Source organism: Pempheris klunzingeri, chromosome 1 (genome assembly GCF_042242105.1).
Source record: "Pempheris klunzingeri isolate RE-2024b chromosome 1, fPemKlu1.hap1, whole genome shotgun sequence".
NCBI lineage: Eukaryota > Metazoa > Chordata > Actinopteri > Acropomatiformes > Pempheridae > Pempheris > Pempheris klunzingeri.
The window spans coordinates 3,695,199-3,702,761 of record NC_092012.1 but is presented as its reverse complement, the minus strand read 5'-3'; positions in this window follow the sequence as shown (position 1 = coordinate 3,702,761).

Here is a 7,563-nt window from a genome sequence, read left to right as displayed (position 1 = left end):
CAGACTGACATGTTTACTTTGAGGCGACGGGACAGACTTTACCCCCTTCTGTCCTTACCTGTTGTCTGCGCTCGTTACTCAAATATCAGTCAGTGAACTCAGAAATACAGAAGCAGAGTTCAACAGAGAAAAATAACCCAAAAAAAACGATGACGACGTCAAATTTCCTCTTTAAGCAGAGAGGCTCACATATAAACGACACAAACGTGAAGAATTTCCGAGCAAAATGAATAATGATGCGTCAGATTTGTAGAATATCGGCACAGAACAGTCGGAGCACACAGCCGCCATCTTAAATACCCATAATGCTGCGTTCACACAGACTCGGACAGACACAAGGCGCAGAAACATTAGATTGCATGTAACAACAGGACGGCAACGAGAAACACACACGATGATGCAAAAAATGGCGTAAATGAAAATATTCTATGCTTTGCATCATGTAAGGGACAAAAACGGCCGCTCGCTGCACATTATCCTGCTTATTACACGATTTCTTACCAAAGAAATCAACACTTACACAAAATACTGACTTCTAACTTATTGTATTGCTTCTGCTATCAAACCTCAGCGACCTGATAAACAGAAACAACAGATTGTAGGATGAGCAACCTCTAAATAACCTTAGACGACCGTTACTGTTGCTGGTGTTCTCTGCCGGCTTCGGTCTCTCTCTCGTCCACTAAAACAATCTGTGTGAACGCAGCATTTTCCACAATCGCAGCACAAAATATGGTTGTAAAGAAATAAAGTTCCATGTAAATCACATCTTCAGTAAATGATAACGAAGGGATATGTCAGCAGACAAATAGGACATTTGAGGATCATCTTTGGCTTTGGGCAACACTTTTTTACCAATCGATCAACCGAGAAAGTAATCGACAGATTAATCGACGTGAGAACAGCTGTTACTTGCAGCTCTGTGGGAACGCTTGTTGAATAATTAAATAATTAACCGATCAGTTGATTGACAAAAAAAGTGGCAACAATTAGTTTTTTTGTAATCGATTATCTGTTTAAGTCTCGTATCAAAGACATTTGTAGATTCTGGCCACTGAAATCTGAGGATTTTCCTTTTTTTCTGTTATTTTAGATTAAATATCTGCAGCGTTTTGAGCCGTTCATCAGACAACAAAAGGAATTTGACGTCTCTTTGGCCTCTGGGAAACTGTGATGGGACATTTTACAGACTTAAAAAAATAATCAATGAATTGAAATAGTTGAATAAATAATCCAAATAATTGTCAGTCGGAGCTTCAGATAGGACTGAACCCTAAATCCCACTTTAACACTCTGTCACAACTCAAACACTTCAGTTTACAGACCTCCTTTACTTTTAATTCAAAAACAATAATTTAAGTATCAAACAGCAAACGTCTGGTGTGTTATTCTCACTTTTATGTTTAATTTCTCCACTTCCTCTATTATTATTATTATTATTATTATTGTTATTGTTATTGTTGCTATCTCGGTCCTGTGAAAGGATCCGCCTTCATGTGCCAACTCACCTCTCCAGTAAAACCAGAAGAAGACGTCATGGCGACGGGACGCTGAGCTGCAGAGTCTCCGTCTCCTGGAAACAAACTGAAAATGTTAATTTCCACGAGAGGAAAAATAAACGTGTGTATGTTAGAGAGACTGTGTGAGTGTGTGTGTGTGTGTGTGTGTGTGTGTTGTTTAGTGACTTTGTGTTGACTCGTGTAGCATTTTTTTGAATTTCAATGCATCATCAAGTCCTCAAAAAGATTTCAGGAGATTTTAACTCGCTTAATGTGGTGACTGGAGTCGTGTGTGTGCGTGTGTGTGTGAGTTAGTACGTACGTGTGTGTGTGTGTGTGTTGGGGGGAGGATGAGCGCTAACAAACGGCTCTGATGTTGTTTTTGTGGCCTTGTTGAGAAGGACGCCTCCTTCACCATCATTGTCACTTTACGTACTGTGTTCACTTCAAATACTTTTTAATCAAATAAATCTATGTGACAGCGATGATGATGATGATGATGATGTGTGTGTGTGTTTCTTCATGTGACTTACGCACATGTTGGTTCAACTAATAGTAAATCAGATCAGCTGGTACTTTTTACAAATGTGGAGTTAAACCTTTTTAAACTAGTGTAGTTTAGTTTAGTGAACTAATGTTAGTATAAGTTTTTTCTTTGCACGTGTGAATGAAGGCCGTTTTTAACCGTCTTTATCTCAAGATCAGAAGTTAATTAGATCGTTATCTTGAGAAAAGAGATTCTTTTTGTCTTTAGTATAAAATCACTGAATAAATTTGAGAGCAAATGTCAATTAAAAAAATACTGAATACATTTGTGATTAAAATCCTTTTTATGCAAAACCAAAACTTTTATTTGCAAATCCAGAATTTTTGATTACAAAAGTTTTGCTCGACTGTCGGCCGGTCAGTCTGAGTGACACCAGCAAACAAACTATTGATTAGCAAACGTTTGGTTTAACAAACAATTTCAATTAATACATTTACACAATATGTTTTTAATCACAAATTTATTTACGTGCATTGAAACAGTTTTTATTTGCACAGTCTTGCTCTCAGATCTACTAAGAAATTAATTAATTCACCACTGTAATGTTGCAGTTGGCGAAAATGGAGCAGGTTTTAATCGCTTTGTGTACTTCTGAGTAACTTAACCTATAATAATACATCATAAGTTATTAGCTGGCTCATATTTTGTATAAATGAACTGAAGCTGTCTGATAAATGTGGTGGAGTAGAAGTGTAAAACTGCATAAAATGAAATACTAAAATAGTAAAGTACGGCAAAAATGTACTTAAGGACAGAACTTGAGTGAACGTACTTAGGTACATCAGAGAAGAGTCACTTCCTGTACCTGTGTCAGGTGGTGTGTCCTTGGCCCCGCCCCCTTTAAGGAGACCAGCAGCAGGTCTGGAGTCTGTTCAGTCTGATGGGAGACGAGAACGTGATCACAGATTGTGAGCGAATCTTTGGCCCCGACGTCACCAAAGTAAATATTGGAGCCAGTTTTCACGGGTCACACTGACGTTAACATTAACTGTGTAACATTAACATTAATCCTCAGATGTCTGAAGTCCAGCAACAGTCACTGACCAACCAATGTGTGTTTGAACAGCAGCCAAAGACAAACTAATGTCCTCTGAAGCTGTTTCTGACAGAAAGCTGTCACTCTACCAGCTGATTCTACCAGCCGCTGGAGTCCAAAGCTAGTTAGCATGGACGCTAACAACAACAACAGGCTAACAGTCGTTTCTAGGCAGTCTAACGACGACCTACACTGAGCAAATGTCTGAATTATATCTAAACACTGTTGCTCAGTGCAGGTCGTAGGTCGTTATATGTGATGTGTCGCACGGAGGAGGCCACGCCCACTCAGGGAACAGGAAGTGGAGACCATTTAATGCCATCTGCACCAATTCTTCAGGAAGTGAGCGGCGCTTTGAGGCCAATTTTACTTAATGGCCAAACTGCCAAACTGCCAGCGAACTGCTGCCCCAAGTGGGGGAGTTTAAGCATCTCAGGGTTTTGTTCACTAGTGAGGGTAAAATGGAGCCTAAGATGGACAGATGGAGGCGCTGTAGAGACCTTAGAGAGAGGGTGAGGAGCTCTAAGGGTGAGGGGCTCTAAGGGTGAGGAGCTCTAAGGGTGAGGAGCTCGGAGTAGAGCCGCTGCTCCATCACATTGAGGTGGTTCGGCCATTTGCTACTACTACTTTTAGTTTTATCAAAGCTTCTTTAAAAACATGTTTCCATCTGCAGGTAACAAGGTTCGTCGATAAGCCGCTGAGGAGCTTCCTGTTGTTAAAAATGGTGAAAGTGTCCTTTAAGTGAGAAGGGAGCAGCGTTACCTTTGCACCGGCTGGCTGGAGGTCGACGGTCGACCCTCCCCAGCTGGATACAATAAGCTCATAGCAGGCCCGCAGCTTTCTGGAAAAAGTAGAGAATCATGAACATAAAGCCGAACACGCGTCCAAAAAGGGGCCCAGGGCTGGTTTTCAGCCCCTGGAGCCAATCAGAGGGTGAATCTGGCCGTGAGCCCGGAGCGAGCAGCAGGGAGGTGGAGCTGATCACCATGTGGACGTCTGAGGAATGACTCAGCAGCTCTGCTCTCCGTTTTGTAACATCACATGTGTTCGTTTCATCTACCAGCAACCTCACAGCTGCAGACGTCTGGTTTTCTAAAAACCGAAGAAGAAACATGAAGTTTAAAATGTCGACACTTCAGGAAAAAAAACATTTGAACTCACGTTACCTGGTGACGTTCAGTGAGGAGAAAGTATGGAGTCACAGGAAGCCTTAGAAAATAATAAATCTAGAAAAGAATAAGAAAAAAATAAGGAGGAATACATTTAAAAAAAAAAAAAGTGGATATATAAAAATAAATAAAAAACCAAAAGTGTAAATATAAAGAATAGAAATAAAATAATAAATAGGGAGAAGCAAAACCAATTGGGAGAAAATTAAGGAAAAATAGAGGTAAAAATGAAATAAATTAACATATAAGATATATATTAGAAAAATATAAAGAAAAACTTTGTAATTTATATGGAAAAAATAACTGTCTTTGATCAATTAAACTAAAATCATCATCCCAGTCACTTTCTGTCAGCGTGGCGCCCTCCAGTGGTCGTATCAATAAAGACACTGTGTGTAAATCTTCTCTTAATAAGTGGAAAAAGTTCCTAAAAACAAAGTAGATTTCAAGTTAAGATGGACTTAACCTTTACATGTGCTGACCATCGTCCAGACAAAGTGGAGTCAGGAAGATTGAATGCTGACTTGAGAGGAACGTGTATGTTATCTAGGACACATGTTACATGAAAAAGACATTCTAACAGTATATAAAATAATTAATTTTTATTAATTTAATTGTTTTAATCTTAACATTAAAATTAGAAAACAAAAATAATCTCTAAACATCACTTTCAAAAGCTCCTAAATCTTATTAACTCCATGAAGTTGCTGCTTCTCGGCTCCATCAAGTGTTCAATGATATATTTATTTACATATAAAAAAAAACGAGGCAGAGATCTTCTGACTTTTACTGCCTTTAAACTTCACTTCCCATGATGCAACTTGACGGTGTCTTCAGTTGGACCCTTAAAGTCGACATCGTTCTGCAAACATTCAGGCTGGAGGAGGTTCTTCTTGCCATTGTCGCCTGATCTTTGCTCATTTGGGGATTCTTGAATTCTTCCATCGTTGTGTCTTGAAATCATGAATTGGCGCTGCACAGATAAAGACTGATTGATTGATTGATTGATTGTCTCAGTTATAGACTGGACTAAACTGTTAGGAGGTTTAACTCATGAAAAAACATATTTTATAAACTCCTCACATGTTTTATGTGTAAAAATCTTAATTTGTAAAGTAACTAAAGTTGTCAGATGAACAAAGAAAGTAAAGTATTTCCCTCTGAGGTGTCGTTAAGTAGAAGTACTTCAAATGTGTACCAGAGTAAATGAGACGAGTAAACTGAATTTTATGTATAAAATCAGTGGCATGCTCCTTTAAAACAGCAGCAGTGTATTTAAACTACATTTTAATTCAAAAGTTAAAACCTTTTTTAAAATCCCGTCTTTCTGATGCCATATTGGGTCATTAGAGGTTTTAGAAATCTTTTTAAATAACTGAGGGCAGTAATAATCCAAGAAAAAAAACATTTATGGAGAAAAAAGATTTTTCTGAGTGAATATTCAAGTTTCTTTCTTGTAAAGTTGTAACATTAATCGCAGGAAATATTTGAGTTTTTTCTTTTAAATTTTCCACTTTAATGTCAGAAGATGTCCGACGTGTTTTTCCCATGAATTTACAACTTTAATCTCTTTTTTTCTCATATTTTTTTGTAAATGTGTGGCTTTCATTTCTGAATATACAAGATTTTTTTTCATGTCATCACTTCAGTCTCACACGTTATGTTTTTACAATTTTAATCTCAGAGAATTATTAAGTTTTTTCCAGTAAATGTGCAACTTCAATCTCAGAATATTTGATTCTTCCTGTAAATTTGTGTATTTTTCTCGTAATTTACTGTAAATTTACATCTTTAATCTTGGAAATTGAGAGTTTATCTCATCTTATCATCACACACACACACACACACACACACACTATACACAGACTGACACACACTGGAGGAGGCACAACTTTTTGTTTTTTCTTTTATGTATAACGGGGGCATGCCAAGTCACAGCATTCTGGTAGGTCGCAACAAAAATACAGCAAGACAATGAAAACACTTGAATGTATTCACTCACACTCACACACTCACACACTCACACACACTCACACACACACACACACTCACACACACTCACACACACTCACATCCATTCAAATTTCTTTTTTGTACAGACCAGAATAATTCCTAACTTCATACCAGCATTAAGAAGTACCTACGGAGCACAGACACAACAGACCGAGTTCACCGCCGCGGGACGCGTTCACACTGCTCGCCTCGGCGCTCAATTCAGATTCAAGTTCATGTTTAAACTGCGAAGGTTCAAAACCCAAAACACATTCAAGGTTGGTGTAAAAACCACTACTGATCGGCCGTGAGGTTGTCAATTTGAAGAAGATTATCCGTCCACCGTGAACAATAAACCGGATATCGCCAATCAAAGTTTACGAGATGAAACTGATTTTCTCTCTTCATACTGATTAAAATCTTTAACGCTCGAAATCAGCTGACAGAAAGTTACCGCTAACCAGTCCAGTTTAATATCTGTACATTTAACCTCTATCACTTCTAAACTATTGGTGGAAGCTACGAGTTAGTATTGATCGATCGCACCACTTTACTCTCAACATGTCGATATTATTCTCAAAATGCAAAACAATGATGATAATGAAGACATTCGGTTTAGACATGTTGGAAAGAAGATCATTTGTTTTTGACTTATTAAACTTTGACTTATTACTTTAACTCCAGCCAGGGTCCTTTCCTAAACATAACCAGACTGTGACTGAAGACTGATAAAAGAAAACTTGGGAATTGAACCCTTTTCGTTCAGTTCTGGTGTTAATGATCAAACAGTGATATTTTCTTATGCCTGGCACTAAAACATATATATATATATATATATATATATATATATATATATATATATATATATATATATATATATATATATATATATATATATATATATATATATATATATATATATATATATATATATATAATAAAAATTAAATTAATTTTAAGAAAAAAACAAAAACAAATCCTCCTCCTCATCATCATCTTTCTAACTCTCTTCCACACTGGTGGCTCCAATGTGACTGAATCAATAATTTTAATCAGATTTCTTCTGTAAAGTGACTTGAAAAATAACTGGCTGACATCCGATCAATGTTTTAACATCAGTATTGCAGCAGATATCGATCTGCTGTAGCGTTTCTTTAGTTTAACACAGCTTTACGCTGATCAGACGACAGCTTGTGTTCACTCCGTCCCAACAAAATCTGAGAGATCGTCAGAAATCGATGAGTCTCGCTGGTGCGTCATCAAAATATAAAAACAGGGAGGACATTTTATGAAATTGCCGTTTGATCACTGAATTGATCA